The sequence below is a fragment of the Sinocyclocheilus grahami genome, unplaced genomic scaffold, assembly GCF_001515645.1.
Source record: "Sinocyclocheilus grahami isolate Dianchi unplaced genomic scaffold, SAMN03320097.WGS_v1.1 scaffold58.1, whole genome shotgun sequence".
NCBI lineage: Eukaryota > Metazoa > Chordata > Actinopteri > Cypriniformes > Cyprinidae > Sinocyclocheilus > Sinocyclocheilus grahami.
In genome coordinates, this window is record NW_015505237.1 from 2,442,117 (window position 1) to 2,454,527 (window position 12,411).

Consider the following 12,411-nt stretch of genomic DNA (forward strand, 5'->3'; position numbering starts at 1 on the left):
TTGTTCATTGTTTGCTCATAACTGGAGTCACTTAATCATGCAGATTTATGCTACAAGCTCTGTGTAGAATTGTACAGTAAGAAAGTAATTTCCCTTAACCAGGAAATTAACGTTCTTAGAATTGACAGACAGTTGACCCTGAGAGGTCAAGTAAATATCTACAGCGGATCTAAATATTCATAATTAATTATTAATAGTTAAAAAAAATATATACATATGTTAAATGATGTTTATCTGTGTAACATTGCAAACAGGTTTTCTGTAAAGGGTAGGTTTAGGGTTGGTCAGTATAAAAGTAATTTAAGTCTATGGAAGGTCCCCACAATTCACAGAAACAAATGTGTATGTGTGTTTTGTAGAAGTTATTGAATCATTCACTCAACAACTTGTAACAGATTCACATCCTGAATAAGTTTTAAAGTATTAAGTTAATAATATATTTTGAATTTACAAGTCAGATAAAGTCTTACATATTAGTGTTAATTTATTCGCCTCACCGACAGTGGCTGTTCAACAAAAAGATTTCCTCAGATTTATTTACATTTATATTTAATCGTTTTGCAGACACTTTTATCCAAAGCGACTTATTCATTCATTATCCATTTCTGCAGGTTACATCATTGTCAGGTAACATTGATTGATTTAACAGATTTATGACCGAATCTTTTTGCTGTTAACCAAAATAATTGTTTTTACTGATTCTTTCAGTGTCCCTTTCTGCAGGCTACATTTTTACACCAGTAGGAAGCGAAGTGTTTCTTTTTGTGTGTTTTGAGCGAGTCAATTTTGTTCATTCCCTTTGTTCATAAATGAGATGAGTTGTGCTAGTGTCTTGTTCGCACTAAAAACAGCGACTCGTTCAGGCATATTTGTTTAGTAGATCCAAACAGTGCAATGTTCCTTCGCAGCACTCACTTGAATATTATTTACCTGTGCTACCACCAGTCAGCCTAGGCTAAAAAATTATAACTCTTTCATTTACTTAATAAATTCACTCAAATATTTAATTATAACAAAACACATTAAATGTTTTAAACAGTGCAGCTTACAAAAAGTACAAAATTATCAGAGAATGATATATTCAATGCATCAGTTCAGCTTCTCACTTACAGTGGAAAGATTAATTGTTTATTTTTTAGTAACACATCCAGGACCGTTGTCAGGAGGGTACAACCAAGAATGGATTCCAGGGCCCTGTAATTAAGGGGACCCACTGAGATCGTCTTTGTATAGCTTAGCCTTATACTCATTGGGCCCAGGAGAGAGAGGGAGAACATCCATAAAAATGCTGTCTCTGGTCCTGTGATTTTTTGTGACTTTTCTGCTGACCGCACTTTTGATTTTGCTCTGCACAAACACTCTCTGAAATCCACTTGAAACACAAATCTCTCTGTCCTTCCCCTTCAAACTCTCTCGGGGCTTTCTTTAAGGTGTTGACTTCTGTGAAACATCTGTGAGCAATGTGTTGTTCTTAATTACAGTTGGAGTTCAGCGGCAAAGAGCATCAAGGAAGCATTACCACATCACTCACAGTTCAGCTCTCCGACGTTGCCCTGACCTCCTGAACCTTGACTTTACCTGACCTCTCTTTAGACTCTCGGTTTAACCAGCTCAGCGTCTCTCAGTATCAGGTCAGAACCTCACCACTTCCTTTTAAACCGCTACTCAACTCACTTATACATCTTCCCATGCATATTTCCAAAGCATTTTCATATTTATGTCCACTGTATCTTAGGGATTCACTCAGTAGAGGTTGTCAGGCATGATGTTGTAACAGATTCATGCGAAGTGAAAAGGCCACTTGTATGTGTTTCACCGCGCCAGATTTATTGGGTGTTGAGTTTCTATCAAATGACTTAGTCTTGTATGGCAGGTCACAGAAGAGTCACTCGTTCTAATGTGAAAAGTTGGGACTCGGTTTTGGCTTTCTGTTTTATTTCCTCGTCAAATTTATACAGGCATCTGAAAACACTTTTTGCTACTTGGAATATGATGTAATGAAGGCCTTCTCCTTATTCCCTAGGTAACTAAACAGAATTACAAACAGCTGAGGCCAGCATCTATTTAGTTATCTGGAAAGAAAAAGTTGCAAATACTGATTTAGGACTAGCAAGCAGTTTTAACACTAGACAGAAGATTCAATAACATGATGCTCTTCAAGAAATGTATTTGCACATCAAGAAGTTTGTTTGATAAATCTGTTTCCATAGTTTATTCGCATGTCGTCTTGTTGTATAAAAAATATCTGCCTCAGTTGAGAGATTTTATGCACATCTTGCCATTTACATCCAGCGTTTTTTTTTGTGCGCTGTCAAACGATTAATCGCATCCAAAATAAAAGTTTTTGTTTACATTATATGTACGTGTACTATGTGTATTTATTATGTATATGTAAATACACACATATACAGTATATATTTTGAAAATATTTGCATTTATACATTTATATAGTCATATATTTTATATTATATATAAATATATTTAAAGGGGTCCTATTATACTCTTTTTACAAAGTCTTGATTTTGTTTTGGGGGTGTACTAGAACATGCTCTCATGCTTGGTGGTTCGAAAAACGCATTGTTTTTCACATAATTTACATGATTAAAATACCTTTCTCCCCAGCCTGGCACAAACGACTCGATTAGTTTCGTCTTTGATGAAGGCCCACCTTCCGAAAAACAAAATGTGTTGTGATTGGTTAGCTGTCCCAGTGCGTTGTGATTGGCGAACAGCTTAGACGGTGTTTCAGTACTGCCCCACCCCTTGCACCGTCTTTCAACAAAAGCTTTTTGGTGAATCCGGCACTGTACTGTGTCATGTTGTGGAAGCTGTCCTCAGTAAAATGTGCAGCACACAATTGCAAATTGGGGTTATAATGCTCAGGAACAGAGTTAAAAAATAAATTGCAACCACTGTTTCCTGACATCATCCGCTTTCGGAAACCCAAACAAAGACGTTTGGGCATGGAGGTGAAAAAAACAGCATTTCAGGTGGTCGCGCAAAGGACGAGAAGCGCAGCGTCGCGTCGCGCCACATCTTTAAAATTCAAATACATTATTTTTAATGAGTGTAGGCACACCGGCGGCACTGTTCGGTGTCTGTCCGCGGCGCCCAGCTACGTCGTGTTATACTTGTAATAGTTTTTCTAGACATGCCGAAAATTTTACGCTACAGCACAGCAGCGCTTCTTCTTCGTTTTCTCTGATGCACTAACTCTGCAGCAGCACTTCTTCGTCGTCGTCTCGTCTGATGCACTCACTCAACCAAGCGTTCTAACCACAACCTCGCCCCTCCCCACCCCCCAACCATTCGAATTTCTGTAGACGGGAATGATTTGTAATGATATTCCAATGAGCCGCTTTGTGATATCACAAAGCCCGGAAAACAAACGCTGAAGTCCAAACGAGCCGTTCATTGTAGTTCTTGAAAAGGGATTTTTAAAAAACGAAATATCTCCCTTCGGAGTGGACTTTGAGATTTGTAACTTTCTAGATCTTTTTTATGCCCAAACTTACACACTGACTAAAATTAAAAAAGTGAAAAAGCATAATAGGACCCCTTTAATATATAAACATAACATATTTTTTATTAAATATATGCATGCATGTGTTTGTATTTATTTATTTATTTATTTCTATATATAATAGATATACACCGTATTCACACACATATTATGTAAACAAAAACTTTTATTTTGGATGCGATTAATCGTTTGACAGCACTGGTTGTTTTTGTTTTTTCAGTAAATTGCATTAAATTTCAATGCAATATCCCAAAATATGCTTAGAAATATGTAGGTGGAAATGTAGCTTGTGTTTCAAGGCCATCAAGTAGTAGACAATTTTTTGACCTTTTCATGACTTCACATAGTTCAGTTTGTAAAATAGCATGTGGTGCAGTGTTATTTTAGTATTATTTGTGTACTTCTATAGTATTTATTAATATTTTGAAGTAGTTTTGATTCTTAAATTGAACTGCCATTTTAATATTAGCAATTTAGTTTTTTTTTTGCTTTGGTTATTTTTATTTTAAATATTTCTATTTAGCATTTTTTTAAATTTTATTTTAGTTTTAGTAAATTTAGTCCTTCGGTGTTGCCATGACAACATCAGATATTAATACTGTGTTTTATTTCAGCTTTATTTTAATTAACAACAATTATTTTTAATAGTTTTACTTTTAGTTAACAGTAACAACACTGATGCAGTTTGCCTCCCCAAAAATTTAATATTTATGAATTCATAAGTCGTAATTGCCATTTTTAATTTATACACATACATTTATAATTTTAAATGCTACTATGGAATACTATGAAATAATTTAAAAGCGTCTAAAAAATGATGATTAAAATGTGCACATTGACACCTATTCAAGATGAAAAGAAAATATGTTGTTACTTTTTACTTGATGGTAACACTACATAATAAATTCAATTAAACATGTTTGTGTTTTGCATGAGAGATTGTTACACTTTTTTTGTGGTCACTCATACTTATTGACCCTCATATCTTTAAGACTGCTCAAAGGAGGTAGCATTAAATGTCTGTTACATCTATGTCCATGTTAAAGCACTGATGTCAGTTTGCGTGTTGCACTAATGGATTGGACTGTCTGGGAGAATGACCTCAGCGTTAGGCAGGATTAGGTGTAGTGTGGCATGGTGATTAAGAGATCTTCCTTTAATTGCATTAGTCTGTCAACAGATGTTCCACTCATTATACAAGGAGGACTGGGAGTGCAGCTTAGTGGCTGCTAAGTCAAGTCTGCTTTATCTACTCCTGAGCAGGAACATTAGCGCTAATAGAGTCATACTGGTTGGTTGGTAGTCCTTGTTCCAATTAATACTTGGCTGTGTGATGCTTTTTTAAATTCAAGCTCTGATAAACATCAGGTTCATTGGGTTCTGTCTGGAAGTAGAGTGCAATACAAGAATTAAAAAATATCACAAAATCCACAACCTTTTGAGTGTCCGGAGTGGCTCTTTTGACAAATCCTTTTATCCACTTTAGAGCACTATGGAATCCCAATGAGCTCTGATGACACAGGAATATAATTGTACAGGACGTATTCAGACAAACATCCCTACGCCATTCCTAATTCTCAGCTCCTCCTCTTCGGCACGTCGGACAGAGGATGTGGAGAGGAGCGAGGGGTGAGGAATGTGAGAAGAGAGGAGGAGTGGGAACGAGGGGGCACTTTGAGCTTCATCAGAAGTTGAGCTGGAAGAGGAAGCCGCCAATGTGGGGAAATAAACAGAGTCTGAAGTGGCTTAACCAGGTTTTCTAATCTGAAAATCCCCTTTGTTTAGTGGGATGCTGTTAGGTGTTTAATTGGTCCGCTTTAAGCTCTCCAGTCATGTTTTCCATGAGAGAGGCTGCGTTAGGCAGGATTAGGTGTAGTGTGGCATGGTGATTAAGAGATCTTCCTTTAATTGCATTAGTCTGTCAACAGATGTTCCACTCATTATACAAGGAGGACTGGGAGTGCAGCTTAGTGGCTGCTAAGTCAAGTCTGCTTTATCTACTCCTGAGCAGGAACATTAGCGCTAATAGAGTCACACTGGTTGGTTGGTAGTCCTTGTTCCAATTAATACTTGGCTGTGTGATGCTTTTTTAAATTCAAGCTCTGATAAACATCAGCTTCATTGGGTTCTGTCTGGAAGTAGAGTGCAATACAAGAATTAAAAAATATCACAAAATCCACAACCTTTTGAGTGTCCGGAGTGGCTCTTTTGACAAATCCTTTTATCCACTTTAGAGCACTATGGAATCCCAATGAGCTCTGATGACACAGGAGTAGAATTGTACAGGACGTATTCAGACAAACATCCCTACGCCATTCCTAATTCTCAGTTCCTCCTCTTCGGCACGTCGGACAGAGGATGTGGAGAGGAGCGAGGGGTGAGGAATGTGAGAAGAGAGGAGGAGTGGGAACGAGGGGGCACTTTGAGCTTCATCAGAAGTTGAGCTGGAAGAGGAAGCCGCCAATGTGGGGAAATAAACAGAGTCTGAAGTGGCTTAACCAGGTTTGCTAATCTGAAAATCCCCTTTATTTAGTGGGATGCTGTTAGGTGTTTAATTGGTCCGCTTTAAGCTCTCCAGTCATGTTTTCCATGAGAGTGGCTGTCATGTTTAAATGAGGTTTGAAAACAGTCAGATGACTTTGCAGTCGAGAGATGCTTATTTGCGCCACCACTCTGGGCTGTGAACAAGCTAAATTTTAGGGATGGGATCAGGATGGTTGACTAGTCATCTAACAAATTTAGCTTACATATTTTTAGCAGCTAGGTTTTAAGGAGAATTATTTTGAATGTAACTTCTCACAGGGAGTCAATGTGCTAGTAGTAACTGATGTCTGTGAGAGGTGCTCCAAAATTCACCTTTCTATTCACTTTTCTAATAACTTTTATGCCTAAATTAGTTCAATGAATTAATCAATTGATTCAACCAAAGACTGTCTGAATATGCATAATTCCATAGTAGACAAGACCAGGTTGTGAAATTAATGGTATGTCCAATTTCTTAGTATTCATAAATAGTGAGTGAAAATGTACTGTGTCCAGTGAGATTGTGAAGTGTGCATCTGGTGGTCACTTTACCGTCCCATAAGGCCACGGGAGAGTAGGTGGGAATAGCAGGGAAGTGACGTAACTGACACCGAAAGCCACATGACGAATGTAGTACATCCGGATTACATTCATACTACACACAGTCACTCTATATATAACGCTAATGGTCAAGAAGTAAGTTCTTATTCAAATCTAATTATCTAATTCAAATCTAAATTGAAGTACTTAAGGTATGTGGTTTTGGATGTAGAGAGAAACTGTTTTTTTTATGTTAATTATATATAGTTTTTTCAGCATTAATATACAGTCAATAATATATTGCTATTAAAGTTATAAATACATAAACTGTAAAAAAAAAAAAAAAAAAAAAGCAGTTGCATAGAGAGAAACTGTTTTTTTTATGTTAATTATATATAGTTTTTTCAGCATTAATATACAGTCAATAATATATTGCTATTAAAGTTATACATACATAAACTGTAAAAAAAAAAAAAAAGCAGTTGCACTTTTATACAGAACATCATTAAAGTTCACCCAGAAAGCAAGAATTGTCGTCATTTACTCACTATCTTCTTTTTTGGGGAGAACTAACCCTTTAAGACTGACTAATCATTTTAGAAAATGTCTTTTTTCTACATTAGACTTCAGTTTGTGAAGGCTATTCTCATGGGTGTGTGAACAAAGTATAGCCCTATTAGCATGCTAAAAATGACAGCGTTTCTAATTGACAATAGTTACTTCAGATTTATATGCAGTTGCAGGAAAACAAATTTCTGCACATCTGGACTGAGTGGGATTTTTGTCTTTCCTGTATTTATTGTGGTTTGTTTTATTATGTATTTCCATCTTTTATCTCTCAAAGCCTTCAGCGTGGGAACCCCATATAACTGATGGCCGAGTGTGGAGGATAGCCGTGTTCTGGTTCTGAATGATACCTTTGGGCTAAAGCGGGAAACCGTGGACATATCTCTCCATCTGCTTCCCTGTGACATCAAAGGAAAGCCTTGGATTCTACGGCCTATATATAAAACCTGCAGGAAGACATGTGTTATTCTGGCTCTCTTCCTGTAACCTAAGGCTGATCTTGAGCGCTCTTTTTCTCATTCTCTCTCACTTTGTGTTGCTTTATTCTCGCCGGTCTGTGCTGAAGTTGACCCTCTGATGACTAAATGCAGTCATTTTTGTGGTCCTGTGGGCCTTTCCTGTTATTTAGACATGGACAGGACATCTAGAGATTAAAGAGAAAGCTCACCTAAAAATGAAAACTGTGTCATCATTTATTTAGCATTATTTACGAAAGTACGGTTTGGAATGGCATGGGTAAACAATGACACAATACTAACTTTTAGATGAAGCATTCTTTGAATCCTACCCTCAACAAACTAAATTTCCAGAAATATTGCAAACGGACGCAATCTGTTTCTAAATTAACTTTTGCTTCCACCCACACAGGACCACAATGTTAATTAGACCACATTGTTTGCCATTCTTTAGCGGTATATGAAACCACTTGTTTGCTAATGACCTAGACAAATAGAGGAATATCTCTGACAGGGTGTTAAAGAGTTCCAAGCTCATGACAATTAGAAAGTGTGTGTTGCGTTTGTGAGAGCACAGGTGATGGATCATCATTTACGTGGCACTACTAGAGCATAATTTGGTCGGTTCCAATTAGCTTTGCATGCCATGCTCTACTGACTACTGACAGTCCACTTCTCTTGCTTTATTGACACCCTGGCCTTTGCTTTCATCAGTGTTTGTGAGAGCTATTTGGAGGTATAGATTGACACTCATGGTTCCTACTGATGCATTAAAAATTCAATGTTTTTCATTAGCAGATAATTGACCATTTTAGTTGTCTAACTTAATTGGCTTTAAAGTGTTTATGAAGGTCAAAATTCAAAATTTCCAGATTTTTACAATAATACTACATTCATAAGAGATCTCAGTGTCTCACATTGTGCTCAGATACACTGTGCCTAGGCTGGAAATACATTTCAGAAATTTCAATATCAAGATCAAACATTCAATTTCAAGTTCAAACATTTCTCCACATTCTTCCATGAGCAAATTATGTGAGCTATGAGGTCCACATTATTCTTTTAATAGTGTTTTTATTGTATTACCTCACTTGTGCAGAATTGTATTTCTCTTTATTTCAAGATCATGTTGAAATATTTTAAGTTAAAGTTAAGTTCAAGTAAAACATCCATTGCTGTATACACATACAATTCACTACAGTTACAAATTTTGTTACACTTTTAATTTAAATGTTATTCTAATTTAAAGTAAAGCAGCCATTACTATGGTCTTAAATAATTAGATTTGCTGCTCAAAAACATTAATTGTTATTATCAGACAGTGAATGCGGCTGCTTTGATGAATCTGTTTACAGCATTTATTTAAAATAGAAACCTTTTGTAACTTTATAAATGTCTTTACTGTCGATTTTGATCAAATTAATGTGTCCTTGCTGAATAAATGTAATAGTAGTAATAATAATAATAATAATAAGCTGAATAAATGTATTAATTTATTTTTAAAAAACTGTACATTATGCTTAAGAAAGATCCAAAGATCCAGTGCTTTACGTCTTAAGAAATCTCAGTGCTTTTTCTATCGGCCACTTTCTTTACAGCAGACACTTTTTTTTTTCCTCACAAAAGCACATTACCAGCGTTACTCAAGTTCTGGGGTTGGAAATTTGTTGACTCCCTGACTTGTATTCACACAATCACAATGTTAATCATGGTCTCCCTCGAGTCCTTAATTGGTCTTCCATACAGCTATCTGCAGCTGTGCTGCTCCAGTGAATGTGAATACAGACCCGCCAAACCTCATCGTTACAGCAGAGCCATACTTAAACACAGAGGAAACATGTCTGAAATATTCCAGCCCCCTTTCTGTCCCAACCACATACATAGCAGATTTCTAAACCTTTTGAATGTATGGGTTATTATGTAATTTGGTAGTAGTAATTGTGGTAATTATGTAGGGTCTAGTTATTTTATCCCGCGCCCGTGAAATGGGAGGGTAAGTCCCCCTTAATTTAAGCAGTCCCCGGTGCATTTGAATTTCAAATGAAGCGTTCAGTCTTGAACCGTCTCGATAGAGACAAAGAGCATGATGCTGCTCTCTTGCCCCTGTTAGATCTATGACATCTTTTTAGAATACTGGACGCTGAATAAGAATCCAATGTAGGCCCAAATGACGTACATTGTGGACGTGTATTGTTTTGTAGCTTTTGCTTTCATGAGTGCTTGAAGTCCTTGTGACTGTATGGTCTCCCATGTGATTGTTTATGATTCAGAAGTCACAATTGCCCAACAGTGCCAGTCATTCTGTGACAAGAGTTTGGAGCTTGAGGAGGACCTCAAAGGCTTTGTAAAGGGACGTAGACAGTTGGAAATATGCAAGGGGTCAAGATTTTTACAGGTAAGCGTGTTCCAGTTAACACCTGCAGTTGAAGTGCATTATTCGGTTTCAAAAAGCAAACAAAAGTGTATTTTGATGAAAGAAAATGTTGCAAACTGCAAGTGTTTCATTATAGTATAGATGTTTTATCAATAAGCTTTTAAAAGAATAAGATGGTTTACCCCACAATGAAAATTTGCTCACCCTCAGACAATCCATCTAGATAAGTTTACTTCATAAGAAATTTTTTTTTTTTTTACATAGCATGGGTGCCGTCAGAATGAGGTTTCAAACAACCCACCAACATATTTATTTAATATGGTTTTGGACTGTTTTTGCTTGTAAAAATTGCATGATTTGTGCATATTTCTCTCCTGATTTGGGAAAGATTACTTTTTCACTGGAAAAAGCAATAATATGGAATATAATAATAATTTATCCGGAAACAGCAAAAAAAAAAGAGAAAAAAATATTTTGAAAAATGTATTTCTTACAAACAAGCAGCTTTTCACTTCACAAGACATTAAATGATGGACTGGAGTGGTGTGGATTATTGTGATGTTATTGTGATTATCAGCTGTTTGGACTCTCATTCTGACGGCACCCATTCACTGCAGAGGATCCTTTGGTGAGCAAGTGATGTAATGCAATATTTCTCCAAATCTGTATTATTATTATTATATTTATTCATTTTTGCTTCATTTGTAAATTTATTTAAATATTTTTGAAAATGTTATTTTAATATTTGTATATTTTGTATATATTGGAAACAATGCACAACTAAAATAAAATAAAAATTAACCTCCAAGGATGCATTCAATTGATCAAAAGTGACAGTAAAGAGTTTATAATGTTACAAATAATCTGTTGCAATTAAATGCTGTTAATTGAAACTTTCTATTCATAAAACTTTCCTGAGAAAATCATAAATTATATTATATAATTGATAATAAGAACCTTTATTAACAATTCAGTAGCAATAATAACTGAGCACCAACTGACCAAATCAGCATGTTAGAATGATTTCTGAAGGTTCATGTGACACTGAAGATATGTATTCTATTAACAGTTCATCTATGCAGTCTGCTCATATTGCTCAGCCTCGTCTAGAGGAGAGGCCTGCACTGATTGGCTCAACCCAGGTGTTAATTTCCGAAGCAGCCTCGTTAAACTGATAGTGGCGTTGTTTGTCATCTCGAGAGTGCCGAGGTTCTCTGTTTGGCCGTGCCTCTACATGACGTCTTTTTGAGGATTGCTCTTAAAGGCCATCAAAGAAAAAAAAGCTTTACTCTAAGCTGCTTTGCTTTAGCATACTTCCAAGGTACATGTAAAGCTGTGTACACTCCACGAGCGCACCTTCACAAATCCACACGCTTAACCTGCTTTGAATAAAACTTGAGATGACATCAGACGAACGGGAACGTCAAAGAACCGTGGGGAGGTTTGAAGCGTTGCATATGTGTGAGTTTTAGATAGTAAGTGTCTTTGTAAATGTCACTTTAGCGTGTGTGTGGAATCCTGCAGTTCCCGCTTCCTGTTGCGAGAGGTGATTACAGTCTCTCACTCTCAGACCGACCCTGCCTTCAAAACCAAAGTGCACAAATACACTGTCGTCATAGCAACAGGGCTAAAAATTGTCAATGGGAAGTGCAGTGGATTTATCATTGATGGTCTCATTCTAGGTATTGAAGCAGGGTTAAGCCGTCATACATGGTGCTTTAAAAGGGCACATGGATATGCAGATTTCACCGCCACCCTGTTTTATGCCACTGATAAATGGCATTTGCATAGAGCAGGACCTCGTCCCATATTTTAGTCTTCAAGACTTTAGATAGAGGTGAAGAGGTATGGTGTGCACATCAGTTACGCAAGATAATTGGATACTTCAGGTGATGTTCTTATCTCAGAACTAGAAATGACACTTCATAGTGAACCTGTTGACCCTTTTCGTCCAGCTCCTCCAGTTTTTCCCCAGGGCCGTTCATCTGGTTAGAGGTTAACGGTATTGATAATTTTGCATATGACTTCATTGAAATGTCTTCTTCTGAGTCTTACACGTGCGAAACATGATAATGCACACTGTATTTTTGCATATTACGATGACATTTTACAAAAAAGGGTCATTTGTGGGGCAGGTGATTTTGCTATCGTTTAAATGACTTTTATCACAGGATTGGGAGAGGGTTGCTAGCGCTGTTGGTAAGCCGTGTCAGAGAGTAAATAAAGTAAGTAGTGAGTGTATAACATAACAGCATTCTTCAGTAGTGTGGCTCTTTTCAAAGCAGGGGGGTTTCCAGTAATTAGCTGTGTTTTGTGTAATGCTACAGAGCTATTTGTGTAATGCTTTACATCACTAAGCCAGCTGAAAATGCCTTCTCACTTTCCTTGATTTATTTTAGCAAACAAGTTTAAGATTTTGTTTTTATATT

General features: G+C 36.7%; 1 long non-coding RNA gene across 2 annotated transcripts in view; it reads left to right on the forward strand.

Annotated features, from left to right (window-relative positions):
- LOC107584288 (uncharacterized) overlaps window positions 1–8,323 on the forward strand; it is a 68,829-nt gene extending 60,506 nt beyond the window's left edge. For both annotated transcript variants that reach the window (XR_001609121.1, XR_001609122.1), the window contains 3 exons: window positions 1,482–1,631; window positions 5,758–6,025; window positions 7,431–8,323. This is a non-coding gene — a long non-coding RNA (uncharacterized lncRNA). The remainder of the gene's footprint in view (window positions 1–1,481; window positions 1,632–5,757; window positions 6,026–7,430) is intronic.
- The last annotated feature ends 4,088 nt before the right edge of the window (window positions 8,324–12,411 follow it).